The sequence below is a fragment of the Pygoscelis adeliae genome, unplaced genomic scaffold, assembly GCF_000699105.1.
Source record: "Pygoscelis adeliae isolate BGI_AS28 unplaced genomic scaffold, ASM69910v1 Scaffold248, whole genome shotgun sequence".
NCBI lineage: Eukaryota > Metazoa > Chordata > Aves > Sphenisciformes > Spheniscidae > Pygoscelis > Pygoscelis adeliae.
In genome coordinates this window covers 1433815-1450490 of record NW_008825302.1, presented here as the reverse complement: position 1 = coordinate 1450490, position 16676 = coordinate 1433815, and positions in this window count along the sequence as shown.

The window sequence follows — 16676 nt, the reverse complement described above, 5'->3', positions numbered from 1 at the left end:
ACAGAGCAGCTACGTTTACTGGGAGTGAAAGACCCATGAGACCCCCTCATGTTGTGCAGCATGACCCACCCAGACACAGGGATGGGGCTCCACTCCAGGCTGCAGCTGTACTAAGGTTCCTCAGAGTGTAAAATGCTCTTCTGTAAAATACCGATAACTTCAGCTAATTCTACTGTGATAACAAAGTCAAGAATGAGTGAAAACAGGATCCTACACTGCCAAAAATGGCTGCCCTCCTAATATGTGCTCTCACATCCATATCAAATGTGTTACCAAATTGCATGAAGATGTCCAGATCACTTACTCGTAGACAAAAGGCAAAGGATTCAATGGGGCAAAAATACCCCTCCCCTCCCATCTCATCTCAAAAGATCCTCGCATTCTTCATCTGCCAAAAGGATCTTCCCTAGATAGAGAAGGGAGGCCCTACCTCAGCTGAGCATTTTCTTATTAGAATTCAGAACATTCTCTGCATCTTCCACCATCAAGAGTTCAGCATATTCATTACCTGCGGCACTGTCAGATCTGGCTGGTTCTTGCCTAGGTGACATCAAAAGAAAAACGTAAGGATTCACTTAGGTAACAGTAAGGTATAATCAGGTGGCCACTTGAGACACGTTAAATTTCTTCCCAGGAAGGGTTAAAAAGTTGAGCTCACCTGCCAATTCTTCAATAATCGAAGTCTTAAAACAAACAAAACAAAGCCAAAACACCCTCCCCCTCCAGTAGAGAGAAACATATGAGAGAACTTGAATTAGCCCCAGCAATACAGACAAACGCAGAGCTGGCCCATTAAAATACACTTTACCTGCTTCAAAAATGCCCTCATGATCTTTTGAATTGGAGCAGCAATTCCTAATGTGCTGTTTGACAGCTGCCATGGCCTTGCCAAGGGTGGTTCCTTCTCGGTGGTGAGTGAAGTGATTATTGTATCTGCAGTCAGCTAGACACTGCAGCGTGGAAACCTGGGAGATGAAAGGCACCATATAAATATACAACATTATTACTGCTATTACTATTATTTCACTGGCCTTTTGCCTTGCTTTCTGGTTGAGCAAGAGAATATGAGTATTCCTGAATGTCCCCAAGCCTGCATTTAGTCAAGCCTCGTCTTTAGCACTGTAGACCTTCAGATATAATTTTTTCCCATCATCTCAGTTCACAGAGCCACAGACCATGTTTCTTTACTTGGTATTAACTTCAAAGTATTTTTCCTTTTAAAATACAAGTCAATGTTATTTGTTAAATGACTGTTTTGAACTTGGATCCAATATTTTTAGTAAAAAAAAAAAGTTTTGTTTTGTTTTTTAACTGGAAGGAATCCAAAATATCCACGGCTTTTATAACCCAACTTCCTTATGAGTCAGGACATTTATTGCCAGAAAAATATTATTTTAACTTTATTAGTGCAATATAGTAGTGACATCTAGTGGCTTTCATCAGCGTCATGATGAGCGAGGGAGAGGCGCGACTGGCAGGACTTGTGGGAACAGATCCAGTTCAGGGTTTTATTATGCCATTGTTGAGAGTCAGTGGAAGTTGAATGAGCTCTTCTAAGATGTCTGTAGAGTTTATTAAAATTATAAAATTCTAATAATATAATGAAAAGAAACTCTAAGTTAGGAAATTCTAATGGTATAACGCCCATGTGTGATTTCTTCAGCTCACATTTATAACAAGAAAGGTAAAATTCGTTACTTCCTTTATTCACGCTAATATATCTCATTGTTCACACTAGGGAGCTCCTTCACCATGAACTAAAGAAACAATATTCTCAAATTTCTAAATCCATGTTTAGTCCGAGGCAATTTACAGACCATGTAGCCTAAATGTCATGGGCACAGCCCAGCTCCTTTTGAAAGAAGCAGGAGTTGTGCCATAGTTTTCCGTGAAGAAAGATCATGTCTTAAACTTCTTTTTTTTCCCAAAGCTGAAGCCACTCCTCAGGCCTTCAGCCAGGAGACGTTTGCCTACAGACTTAATTTTACACTCAGGAATACCACAAAAGGTCAAGATTGGCCTTTCAGTAACAGGATTGAGGCAGTGCACTCACCAAACTGGCAGAGGCAGGGAACACTCACAGGGCTCCTGAAGTAGAACTGACACCAGAGTTTGGTAGAAATGTAACACTTCTAGTGCTGGCATGAAAGTTTATCATCAGCTTTGTAGCTTAAAATATTTTTTTGTTAACTGTGGAATAGCATTAATATTACAACCAACTTGTGGGTTCCCTTTCTTCCTCTCAGTGAGCTTGCCTGCAAAATTTAGTTGGGCACCAAAATTGCCAGATGTTCTTTGAAGACAAAGTAGATTATGCTTGTCTGACAATGCTCAACTGGCTTTGGAGCTTCAGGCTACTAAACATCACTGTGATTTCAAATTCTTTGGAGCTTCAGGCTATTGAACATTACTGTTCAATGTCTACTACCATGGATCTTATACTTCTTTCTGTCCCTTCAGCTCAAGAAGTTCTTCATTACTTGATCAAACTTTGCACGTAGAAGGCCCGTTTAACAAAAAGGCTGTAACTGAGAAAAAGCTCTTAATAATTGTTTTATTTACTCATGGACACTAGCAACATACAGAAAAGGAGATGAAATATTGGAAAACTTATTTTGTATAAGCGTATTACCCTGTGTTGGCTGGCTGCAGCTTAGATAAACTGCAGGATTGTTCTAAAACGGAGAGAGATCTTGCATGAGCTTTGCTGAGAAAGCCTGCGTTATGCAACTGTTGGGTTGTGGCTCAGGAGGTGTGTGCCTGGGCGTGTGTGTGTATATGTGTGTGCATGTGTTTTATTATGAAAGGATTTACTTTTCCATGTGCAGCAGTGACAGCACCCCAGAGGAAGCCATAGCTGAGAAGTATCTAATATAATATTTGCACTGCGTCTGCAGTTTGTGTCAGCGTGCCAACGTTGTTGCTCCGCTCTCCCTCCTCGGGATTATTAGGGGGTTTGTAACATTAAATATAATGACCGTCTTTGAAGTTTAGACTTAAGAACTGAGACGGTTTTTCCATGTTGGCAGTTAAGTTGCAGCCTTCTTCCATGGATGGCAGGCCAAGGAAACAAACGGTCAGCTCCACGCCTGCCCGAAGCACCTCCACAGAGTCAACCTACTGCTTCCACCCCGGATGAAGCTTCCACCCAGCCTTCGTCTGCTGCTTGGCCCCACCTCCGTTGTGCTCCTACAGCCAGGATGAGGTCAGACCTGGGGGTGTCCTCCAGTGCTCCTCAGGCAAAACCCCCTTGGGGCAATGCAGCCCCAGGGCCACGGCCGATGTTGTCTCCAGGATCTGGACTGCTGCTGCCCACAAGGCAGCATTCCCCACATGCTGGAAAGTGGTGAGTCAGAGCAGCGGCTTGAGGGAGACTTCAAATACTCCAACAGGTCTGGCAGAAATATTTATACACCTGCATTTTCAAATATGCTCTACTTTCTCACTTTATAAATACATGGGATCCAGTTGAACACTTGGCCTAACAGAGCCTAGCATGCCCCTTTTTATTTGATGAACCAGCTGTTTTTCTGGCCTGTTCATATAAACATATTTGTGTGTGTTGATTTTGCAGTTCATTGGGAAAAAGAAACAGATGACAGGTCATATGTGCATTTTTGTTATGTATATAACTACCACATAGAAAATTCCCTTCAGTCTATTTACTTGTTTACTCTGCATGAAGGGAAGCAGCACATAAAAACACTCAGAGAAGGCATGGGAGGTGGACTGCTAATGCTTTTTTAACCAAACAGATGCAAAATCAGTTCATACAGGTGAGATGATGCAGTGGGTCTGTTTACAGATCACCATGGGCTGCGATATCATGTGATATGAGTCCACACATGGGACAACTGGTGTAGCCTGGACAGCGAGCTCCTGCTCACATATTCATTCCTTTGGTTTTGGCCCCCACACCTGTGTTTCCATGTGTGAACTGGCAGTGGCATTCAAGATTCAGACCGGGATTTTCAAAGGATCTGAGATAGACGCTTGTGGCCCTAAAATGCCACACCAGTTGTGCAGTTTTGTAGGTTGCTTCAATTGTCTCCTTCCACACAGGTAAATGAGTCAAAAACTTACTCTGCTTATCTCCAGCATTGCACGTAGGGGGACAACAGACCCAGGCTTGCGCTCCTCCCTGCATGGAGGCTTGTCAGGAGCTAATGCAATACGACAATCTCAACCAGCTCATAAAATTATAACGGGATGTCAAGGAATTTATTGCCAAGTCTGAAAAAGAAAAACATTTCAATATCCTATTATGGCCTCTCCCCAGCCCTATAACCTGCTGAGAACTAGGCTTTAAAATGCTGTACTAGCCAATCCCTCTGAACTTTGACTTCTATTTGGAGGCATTGTTTTTTATTCAGCTATAAATAAGCTGAATTATGGGCTTTTTCAAGGGGGACGTGCATCTGGAACATTACATGGAAAACCTCAGGTTAATGGTCTGACAGTTTGTCTAGGCAGTAAAAGGTAATTGCATGTAACACCACAAAAGTTGTGCGATCCCCAACATAAGGAACTTTGCTTCACGCAAATCACTGGAATTAGACAAGGGATAGGATATACTCCCTGGAGGTGCCAGATTTCATCTTGCCAGTTTTATTCTTTATACTTACCTTAAGAATACATTTATAATTTAATATTTTGCTCTATTTCTGCTTGTCTTTGGGACCAAACTGGAGAAACTAAAGCACTATAAAATGGTTCACCCTGGTAAACATTCACATTTCACCAGCTGCTTGAAATAGTTACAGTATATTTACACAGCTATCTGCCCCTTCCATTTCATCAGCAATATCACTAAACTCCTTATTTTGTGCAGCAAATGAAATTTTAAAGATCTTATTTTGTGTGTGATTTTTATTATATGATTTCACAGCCAAGCCAAAAGGGAGAAGACAAGTTAACAAATAAAGCCCATTTCCCAAAAGAAAGGCTTGTATTCTTGATAATATCAGATGTAACAATGGCAATGGATGTGCGTAAGCCAACATGATAAAGCAGTGGAGCAGGACTAGCCAAAGAGGTATCAGTAAGCTATGAAGTTTTATTTCATTTTGAAGAAAAAAGTAATACTTTCTGCTTCCTTTGGAATTTTACACAACTTTTCATTTCCCTGTAAAATTTTGAAAGCAGCTTTATTTGAAAGCTCCCAAGGGGGTGTGCTGCAGGGACAGGACACTCGTGTAATGTACCTGCACCCACATGCTCTTTAGAAGTGAGTGAATGGCTGCACTGGGGAGAGGGGAGATGTGCCTGCTCTGCCTAAATGCTAGCTATTCCTTTCAAGTGCGATAAGCAAGGGACCCCTTCAACTCTCTTTGTCAGCAAGACAACCCCAGCTGGCCTGGCCCCAAAAATAAGTGAGGAGAACAACCTACTTAATCGACAGCTGAGCCAGGTGGCTGAATATATGGGAGAGAAATCATTTCCAAGTTGCGTGCCAAGATCATGTTCTCTGCAGTGGGGCCCCATTTTGTGCTGGGGAAGAGTCAGGACTCACGAATCGCAGTGTCATGGGATGCTTTGGGCAGAGAATCGACTGCTGTTGGCTGGAGGTGCGGAGGGACAGCGCTGATCTTGCTGTAGCTCTGAAAATAGATCTGCACCTGCTATTGGCGTCAGCTTTGCCATCAAGATCCTGTCCAAGGGTGTAAATAACTTACGAATAAGAGAGATTTTGAAAATAGACTCCACTCTTCCTCCCTTATCAAGGAAACAACCTAGACAAGTAGTCCAAATCTTTCTGACCACTCAGAAGTCAAGACAGAGCATTACAAGTGTTAGAAAGAAGGAAGCATAAAACAAACCCAGACACAATTAACAACTGTGCAATGAAAGCGTGCAACAAACTAACCTAGATTAAAAATGGGGTCAAAGATCCAGGTATGAATTGACTTGAATGTACGTGAAGAACTACCAGGGCGATTAAATGAACTTGCATGTCCCAGCTTCTCTGCTCCATTTCTTACTCGCTCTTCGCCTTGCATGTGGGTTCCAGGCTTGCCAAAGCACTGACTGTCTCTTTCTGTCTTCTGTTTTGTACCTGCTGCCCAGGATCACAGTCGCAGTTCAATGTGGTTTTTATTCTGTGAATGAAAGTGTTAGATGGTAATAGAAGACATCATAAGTAAAAATTAACTAATTTAATTGTTAATTGTTCAAAAACAACTAATAATTTTAAACATTTTTATTCTGGGGTATGACTTGAGCTGCTTGAAATTCAATACCTGGGTTGCAAAGTAGTTCAACAATGCCTCTAAATTGATCTTCAACCACTGTGATTTCCAAAATCATATGACATTTTTCAAAATCTTTGCCTATGAGTTTAAAATGAGGACAAAACACCCCCTGTCTACTCCAGGAGGCAGGGAATCTTTATCCCGAGGCAAAGTTGGAAGGTATACATTTGGAAGAGGTTCTTTTTGAAGGTGCTCACAAACTATTTACAAGCAGTAGGTTCTGGGATGCCGCTAAGAAGGAGCTAGCTAATGAACAGGTATACACATAAGTAATAAAAACTGATTATACAGGGAATATAGATCCAAACAGAGCAATAGCAACTTCAGCTGTACACGTCTGCTAGTTTTACCCAACTGTGGGCTTGAGGTCACTGCACCACATGCTTTAAATGAGTAGTTTTCATATTGTATGCACAAGTAACACTTCAGTTCAAACTAGTTCCCACCTAGTGCCCAAATTTTGCCGTTTGACAAGCCACTTTGCTTACTCCAAACACAGCCACAGCAGAGCATGCACCACACTCTCAGCTGAGAAGAGTTCTCATGCTGTCAGCCAATACAACAACACGTACACTTCCTAATCAACGTGATCCTGCTTCCACTGGGGATTTTATTATCGGGAATCGGGCTGGATTTGTGCTGAACTCTCCTCAAAGATGGAGAATTAAAGCCACTGGTTTGGCACAGGTGACCTTGAACTATCATCTCAGAATAAGCTAAAATAAAACTTGCCTTAGGGTTGTGTCCCCATTTACCTTGAACTCTGATGGCCCTGTTGTTCACATGAATGCTGATGCTCTTCTCACACTGCACCGCAGCACTGGCTGAGCAAAAAGGACACATGTCCAGTCCATGAAGTTCCTGCACAAAAAATATTGATTTTCCTTAAAGAGGAATATCATCTGGATGCCTGTTCTATCACTGCAGTAACTGAGAAGAAGCATGGCCCAGCATATTTGGATTGTGTCACATGGGACAAGTTAAAAGCTCAGCAATGGGCTCAGGAGTTGCCAAAATGTCATAGAGGTAGTGGAAGAAGTGAAAGTCTCGCCAGCTCTCATATGAATGTGTGTTGGCTTTAGCATTCACGCTGGAAGTCTTTATGTGGCAACTTGAATTTCCTCATTTCACTCCTCTTGTTTCAGTTATCCGGTCATGGAGTGAAAAAGCAAAACAAAAGCACCCAACGTCCATGATTAATCACTCACTCTGCGTAACTCACAGTAAATAGCCAAAGGCTAGTCACGGCAAATAATTCACCGACACTCTGCAAGCTGAAATACATTTGTGTGGAGTGTTCAGCCAGTTCTGACTAGCAGACTCTTAGAAATGGGTATTTGCAGGAAACTCAGGAACAGAAGAAAAATATGGTATTTATTACTGGCACCTTTGCCAGTTCTATTATTTGCCTAATATGGCAAAACATGGTAAGGACGACGCAGAAGGTGCAAACAAACCACAATATGCTCACCAGAAAACCAGCTGGGTACGAGGGTCCCATACGACCTGGAAAGACACTTGAGTTTATCGCCATGCAGGATTCGGACCTCTCAACCTCACAGCCACAAGGGGGGCACAATTTCCAAAATCTTTGCTAAATTCAGCCCCGTACACGGCTCAGATTTTCAAAAGCATGTGATACCAGATGTACGGAGCCCTTTTGAAAATCCAGCCATCCAACTTGGTCCCTAAATGAGGGCTGAACTCTGTTGAAACTAACCATTCAAAGCTAATAACCTTGCTTCAGGCTTGCTATTGTCTCACAGTGGTCATCAGATGCAGGAGAAAAATGAAACCTTGAGGGCGAAAGATCTTATCCAAGGTCATCAGTAGAAATGCGTTGCTCTGCAACCTTGTTTTCTAAATGGCCTTCACTCCCAGTATACCCCAAGTGGCACATGGCCTGAAACACAGATGGATCAGCACCAGCATGTATACGGCTGTAAATAGATCATATATAATGGTGTTTCATTTTGTATTCCCAGCTTGCCAACAGATACTAGGCCATGTGTCTGGTCGCGAGAGAGAGAACTTAAGCCCTGGAATAATAGCTATGAAATTTTCCTTTGTATATGGTTGTGGAATAAGGGCCCCTAAGCAAGATCAGGGTCCTGTTGTGGCCAAGTGAAATGATTCATGTAAAGTCATGAACGAGCAGATGAGTATCTGAACTGAAGCAGAGCCCACATCTCCGAGCGAGGGGAGGCTACCCACCAGCCCACGCTACCTCTCGCTGCTCAGAAACTCTACCCCTGCTTCAGCTCTTCCTCATGGCTGGGGTATTTACCCCACCACTTTGACGACCATCTGAAACGGTGTCATGGCAAAGTTTATAACAGGGAAATAATCTGACAAAGCCAGGCTTACTAAAAGACTTTCACTTGTAAAAAGCTATTAAAGAAGAGATGCTTGCCATCACTAAAAAGAGAATACTTTATCTCCAATTATGACTCAAGTAGGCAGAAGAAGAGAGGTTTTAATGTTAAAGTGCAATGGATAAAAACTCGATTATACATTAGGATCGGGATTGATGAAGTGCTAGACAATGCAGTGATCTGTTGGGGTAATTTATACTAACATTGGAATTAGGAATAAAGAAAAAATCATGACATTTCAGGCTACCTCTATTTTTGTGAGGTTCTGCTCACAGCATATGGCTGACTGACTTTTTTTTTTTTTTGCACATGGAGAACCCAAAACCACTATTACTGACACAGGTACATTTCAGATTAACAGCAACTGGAGAATATGCAAAAAAGAGACATGGAAAAGAGAAAAGTGTAAGTTCTGCTCTGAGGCGTTGTTCTGCAAAAAATTAGGCTGCTCTAAGGTTTCTTAGCCAAATACAGTATCTATATTCGCTTTCCCTCTTGCATCCATGCAAAATAACTATGCACTCCAAAAGAACCACAGGAAAAATACCAAACAACGAGCACAGGCAGGTCTTTGTTGTACTTTTTTGATGGTATTGTCATCGCAACAAAAGGTCACTGGGCAATTTAGGGCATTTTGTCCACACATTTACATCCTGCGGTTGTGTTAAACAGGGCCCCATCATATCTAAAACGCAACATTTCTAGTGCAAAATACCTGCAGGCTTAGTATTCTCCCCAAGGATTATGCAAAGTAGAAAGACCTCAGATATGTAAATATTCAGAAGGGGCAGTACAGAAGAGACAAATACAGCACAAGCAAGAAACCAGTTTGTATATGCGGACTCAAAACCGCAAATATCCATGTTTTGGGACTGCATGCCTCCCAGCAAATACACCGAGAGGAACACTCAAGAGGGCATCTAGTCTGTTTTCTTGCCCAGTAACAGTACCACGAGTATTTCTTTTACAGAACTAGAACAGGATGCGTGTTTCCTCTGCTCCCTCTGTTCTGGAAAGTCCACGTTCTGCTCACCGAGATCTTCCAAAGTAACTTCAAAGCGCAAGGTGCTATGAGGAGGGCACATGAGCGAGCACATGCTTGCACGTGACAGCATTATCCTGCTCGTCACAGCGTGCAAATTAGCTCAAGCACCTGCTAACCCCACGCCTGCTGCAGTCCATCTCTGCAGCGAACCAGGCCCCGCAAGCGTGGCTTTGAAGGAAAAGTTAATTCATTCTTCAGCATCGCTATTTGCCTTGCTGGTCATGCAGGGCTAATTTTGGTATTGCTTTCATTGCTGCTCTTGCCCTGAATATACGATTTTTCTCCCTCCGTTCCAATTTTCTTTCCAACCCCTGTCAAGACAACCAGTGCAGGCATTTATGGCCTTTCCGTTTGCTGAAATGTGATCTTTAGCAAAGCAAAGTTTGACCTCTCTTGCCTTTCAGGCCAGTACAGCTTTCTCTTAAGGCATCACTGGCAGTGGGCACACAGTAGCTTTTTCACAGAGCAGCAAGGATGCTGCTGAGTGAAAAGACAATATTTTTGCAAGGTGAACAACGCAAACTCACACACATGCCCCCCCAAACCTGTGCCTTTGTCACATTTCTAGAGCGACTGCTAGGTGTGACCCGAAATCAGAGCTAGGAGGACGTGAGGACCAGTGCATCTCCAGCAAGCAAGAGATTCAAACTGCAGCGCAGTCTCTCTTATACATCCTTTTCTTTCTTTTTTTTTTTTTTTAAACAAGTAAATACACAGATACCTGACTACTGGGATCCAGCCTGGCACTCTGCTTAACCATATGCTTGCCTTAAAAAAAAAAAAAAATCTCCCGTGGGAACACAACCACTTCCACCCCAATCTTTTTCCAAGTCCTGCTTATAATTAAACTCCCTGGCGTCACCATATTCTAAGGTCCTTTCCCAGCCTCTTAGTCCAGCAGCTGTCCCATGAACTTGTCAAATGTATGCGATGATGAAGTTAACCAACCCAGCTGCTTGGCAGCTGCTTGCTGCTGTGCCCTGCTCTTTGAGCTGCTCCATATTTCCACCGAGCCTTTCCCATACTTAAGAAGATGCTCCATGGGTGTTGCTGTGGCAGACCACTAAGGAGCACGCTGCCCGGTCCTCTCCATTTCTCTCTTCTCTCCCAGAGCCAGGCAGCTTGTCCTTCCTCAGCATTACTAGAAAATTTAAAAGATTGTGATGTGCGTTGGATATGGGATCAGGAAGCACATCTGTGTGGCAGCGTCTTCTCCCTCACTATGCCTGCCCAGGCTCTCCCCTCCAATTTTTGCTTGCTTTTGGGCCTTTCATTTGTGAATTTGCAAATTTTTGTCAGTTTTTGACACCAGCAGCATGCGGAGACAAAACTAGATGGAGATAACGTGGGGGTACACGTAGAGTGCATCAGCTTTGCCGTAAATGTACGATTGAAACACCCAGGAACTCCAGCCTAAGATGATCACGTCCAAAGGAAGGCCTTGCTGTAGGCAGCGTTGGCACAGAGGTTGATACAATGCACTGGGCCGGCCACAGACTTTATCCAAGATGTACAACTGCTCTTCTCCTCCATGCTGCGGCTCCTTAGCCATGAACAGGGATAATACCTCCTTTCTCCCATCCTTTTTTGGCCTTATCTGTTCAGAAAAATCTGGTCATTCAGGTACACACACTTTTTTTTTTTTTAAACTGTGTTTCTACAGCACATACAAATTCAAAATTTTCAAGATACCACAGAACATTTTTTTCTAAGGTAAAAGATTTGGAGTCCACAGCTTTGCTGAGATAGGTCAGAAAAATCAAGCTAAACCCAGGCTGGAATGAACTCACCAGCTGAAGCTATGTAAGCCAACATATCAAGACAGCAGGAAGTCTTGGGAGGGTGGTAAAATTAAATTTTTCCCAAGCAAAACATTTTTATTAATTTGATAACCACCAGCATTTTATTTTGACATTAACTAAGATTCCAATCTAGATAATGGGAAATGGCAGCTTGCTGTTAAAAGCTGAGGGATTTATTCTTTTTTTTTTTTTTACAACAATATTCAAATAGCTTAGAAGCATTTGCTCCATTTCTGATGGAGAGTTTTACCTATAAGCAGCGTACACTGGTATGTGTTTTAAAAAATATTTCCATATGCTAAAGGAATGCAAATGGTTGCCAAAGAAAGTGGCTGTTACAGCAGCAGGCTAGGACTGTTTTTAAAGGAAAAACTGCTGCAGAAACGAGGTATCCACAGAGGTGCACTAAAGCAACACTAACTGCAGTGACCTTGAGATGACCTAGACCTCCTCATATTACAAAAATGAAAAGGGAGTTAGAAAATCTGAGGCCAATTAGGCGCTTTTTTTCCTGGAGACATGATGAAATTTCCTGAAACAAAAACTTTAGCAAATTCTATAAAATACTTCTAGCTTTGGTGGAAAAATAAATGATTGCCTTTTTATCTCCTCATTCCTGAGGCACAGAACTGGCCCACTTCTGTTTGTGCAGATGGATTGGAGGGAAAACACCCAAAGAAGGGCCAAGTGGTGAGATTCTTGGCACGAGCAATTAAGTGTGAAGTTATTCTCAGGGCTGCCTATTTGTTATTGCAGGCAGCAGTAATCATTAAGATTATATGGAAAGATATTGTCTGGGAAAAAGTGTGAAGTAAGGATTATATGTCCTGAAACGCGATTAGCGAGCAAAGCATCATCTGTCCTCAACAGGGTCTCTCTGGACCAGCAGTACGGAGGTGGCTGCGCTCAGGTGGCTCCCAGGACGCTTGGCTTTTGGTCTGAACTTCTCTTCTGAAGCACACCCATCGACCAGGCACAGAGGCAGGAGCCATCGCTGAAGAGAAGGTTGCCTCTTCACTGCCCTCCAGTGCTTCATATTCATTTGTATCCATCCCAGGGGATGTTCATGGCAGCATGCAGTTTCTAGCGGGTTCAAGGTGGTGTGGAGCATTACTCCTGTCATGTGCAGGCAGAAGCTGATCCCAGGGAAGGGTTTGGTGTTCAGCAGCTTCCCATCATCATGGCCAAGCAGAGGTGGGTGTGATGGCTCAGCCTCCTGTTGAACACGTCCCACATTGGCTCTCTCGGGGAGAGGCACGACTTTGCCTGGCCTGCATGGGCTGCTGCCCATGGTGTCTGGACACCCCAGGCACCAGCCACGTGGTGAGAGGAGACCTACCTCCTGGCAGAGCTGGGCCTCTGGCTCGCAACTGAAGACAGCTTGTCTGTGCAGGGGTTACCTCCTCCCTGAGGACACAGCCAAGGCTCCCACAGCACAGACACCACAGACTGTGGCCCCTCTCCTGCCCTGTGCCTGGGTGGGCTCCCCAGCCAACAGGTACCAGCTCCTAGAGCCAAAATGGTAGGGCAGAGGAGGGCTGAAGAGTCCCTTCCCTCTCTGCTGCTGTCCCTCCACCGACTTCTGCTGAATTCCATTTCCCAAGCAAGATGTGAGCAGATGGGGAGGGCCAGGAGTGCCGGTTCAGCTCCACGCAGCCCAGAGCACAAGCTCTAATGCAGAGCCCAGGGACAGCATTTTCAACTCTTCACTGTCACATCTGTCACCAGTGCCATCATTCCACGAAGCAGCAGCTTTCTCCACCCTTTCCTTGCTAAGCACAACAGCTCACTTCTTTCTGAAGAGAAAACAGACCCCAACAGCATGGTGTAAGCAGGTCTTATACCTCACTGTCAACATAGCTACAGCTGAGACCCAGCGTTTGAAATGAGGTGATGGAGAGGCTCCGTGAACGCTGTGAGCCCCATGCTCACAAAGCTGGTCTCCGCAGCCCGGATGGGCACAGCCACCACAGCACAGGGGCAGTCGGTGATGGGCTCTGAACCTTAGGGTCCTGCTGTTGTACATCCATCCCCGCCTTGGATGCCCTGGGACCACTGGATGAGTGCAACACCGATTAGATTTAGCTCACAAGGCAAAGGGCTGCCCCCCCCCGCCAGTCACTGTGGCTGTCCATTGCTTTCTTCCTCCGGGAGGTACTGAGCAAGATCCACGTTGGTTTCTCTAAGAAATGGGTGCAACCAGGACAGACAAGGCGTCTCCGCAAAGCGAAGTTTCCCTGCCACCATCGCTTGTGGCAGACCACAGGGCTGCTCCTCACCCTGCCGCTGTGCTGCTCTTTCCATTCCCATGCCCCCTCCGCACCCCTCTTTCGTCTGCAGGCGAGGTCTAGGCCAGGATCAAATGGAGAGGGGCTGCAAAGAGGGATGAGGAACCCTGCCAAGGAGCAGGAGGATGGGGATTAGGGAGTACGCAGGGTCCTTGGCAGATCACAGCCAGACCATGCACCAAGGCCTACCTGCCCATCTATGCCTGCGTCTCTCTCTAAAATCGAGGGTCCACATGCAAAACCAGGAAGCCATTTTCCCTCCCACCCAAGGGGAAGCAGAGGTTTGGGGCAACACCACCCTGGCCACTTCCCCGCACCTCTCTTCCTCACTCAGCGCAATCTCGTTCAAGAGGGAAATGTTTGCGTTTCAGTCCAAATGCTGGTGGTTTGGACTTTTCCTTTCACAGCTTGAGTCTCGTGGCATCTGCTGTAAAGTGTGACAAGGGTTGGCAAGCTAGCCAGGAGCATGTGCCGAGATAAACGGATGCCTACAAGCGCTGGGGAGGAGCCGGCAGGATGTCTTTGCCTATCGCTTGCCAAACCAGGCCCGGGGATTTGGAGTCAACGATACGTGTGTCGAGTACTCCAAGCGCCTTTTCTCAATCAACGCCACCTCCGAGGAGCCACCGCAATGCAGACAAGCACGCTGCCGGGTGAAGAGTGCAGACACATGCAAAACTCATCAGAGACGTCGTGTTTAGACAGGAAAGACCTGCAAGATCATCAGGTTCATCTGCTGGCGAGAGGCTTCGTTGTGCTGATACCAGAAATCCCACAGACAAGAAGAACCCGCATTCCTCTGACACGGCTGGATTACCCGACCACGAGGGCTGCTCCGGGTTTACAGCCGCGATCAGACAGTAGGAAAGACGATATGGGGAGAGAGGGTGGTCGGACTCCAAACCTTTCCAGATGCAGCCGTAACTAAATACTGTTCCCACAGCGCTGATGGTGCTCAGGCAAGGCGGTGGAGCAGCATTAGGTCATTATCAAAGAGAAGACAAAAAGTGGTTGTTTCTAATGCCTAATTGGATACATTCAATTATGTCGTGCAGAGCTGCATAAACCACGCTGAAAATTCTGTGGAATCTCTCTTTGGTTCAGTTGTCATTTTGACTTGTTAAATTACTGTTTAAAGTAGTCAAAAAAAATTTAAATGCTAAAATGAAAAGAAAATCTTCTAAGGTTAAAAATTAACTATTTCAGCCAGTACTAACAGCTTTTAGGGGGCACATACCACATATTTACTGATAGTGGAAACACCTAGGGAAGCTGAGTAAGCTCGAACAACTAAATCAAGAGACATCTAGATTCAAATAAATCCTTCATCCTGCTACAGTACCCAGACTCAGCCCCGACTAGGTCTTCAAAGAGGATGTTAGCTATAGATTTGGGTAATTAGTGCTGATTTTTGTCATCTTATCTTCTGAATTCCGGTTATACTGGAAAATAAAAAGCATGTCTGTAGAATGCCTATAGCACTACCATGAAGACACTGCCTGCCATAGCAGTATCTTTTCCTGGTGTGTAAGTGATTAACAACTGACTCGCGTCCTGTTTCAGTACCACAGAGCGCAGCACAAATGCTTTTAAAGTATCCAGGAAAACACTGGAGCTTGGAATAGCCAGTGGATGCTCCAGCCCACCCCGCTCCAGAGCAGTGGCACGGTGAGGCTGCAGGAACAGGGGGTCCGACACGGCGCAGGGCGGCCATAAAACCTGCCATTGACACAGAGCACGGCAGTTTGCTTGGCAGGCTGGGCCTGGATCACAAGAAAAACCCATCAAGCCACGACAGAGCAACCAAAATGCAATTTTAGCATCCCCAGGGGTGGGTTTTAAACTGCAGCGATGATCACAGCCTGTTTCAAGGGTGCTCTAAGCAACGCGGCTTGTGTCTGGCACATGGTGCTTTTTCTCTCCACCTCTGCCGGTGGAGCAGCATGTTCAAGGGAGGGCTGTGCTCCTGTAGATTGGGTCTGGCCTGGGATTTTTAGGAAAAGCACTGTTGGGGAGGGGTGGAGAAGAGGATCTTTCCTGAATTTATTTTCTGCATTATTCCTGTGCTCTTTCTTTAGGAGAAAGTTGGTCCTGAGGCTCCCTCCCCGTGGCGCTCAGGAAGGGTGGAGCCGTGTCCGTGACGCCCCTCTGCTCCTGGGGCAGGAAGGTCCATGTCCTGCCCGGAGGTGCTCCAGCATCCACACTGCCAGCAGTGCCGTGTTGTTTAATTCAGGCTGGAAGCTTTTGGCTGTCAGAAATCCATAGCCCAGACCGTTACACACCTTGAAAATAAGGACTGAGGCCTTGATCTTGAGCCAATGGGATATTGTGGTTGGTGCTGTAAAAATACAGATGCCGAGGGCATGAATCTGGGCTCACTCTCTTGGAAAAGCACGGAGAATTCAGTCCCGTAGCTTGCTTTCCACATTAAGTAGGTGGCTCCCGTGGGAAACTCAGCCTCTCTCAGGACTAGGCTGAAAGGCGCAGCATAAGGAGTTGCATGAAGGCGCTGGCTCCGCCAGTCCCAGGATTTCCTTCCAGCTGAAAGATTCACATTGTGAAGTCTCTCTACAGCTTTTGTTTTGGTTTTGTTTCCTTGGGGTTTTTGTTTTTTTTTTACAAAAGACACGAGGATCTCACCAACCATACTAGAGAAACGTATTTCCCCTAAGTTAGCTTCCTTAGCAACACATTAATTTCCGTAAAACTATTAAAAAACCATGAGAAAAAACCCCGTAAGATATCATTTTGAATCCTTTTGTGACCTTTTGTCCCTATTACTCTTCACCTGCAGGAAACAAGTGAGCACCATGGGGAGCACAGGAAGGGTCAGGCAGCAACCGGAGGAGCATCTTCCCACGGGTGCAGGTGAGGTGGAGCCCAGGCCGAGAGATCAGCTTCTCCGGCTGGCGGCC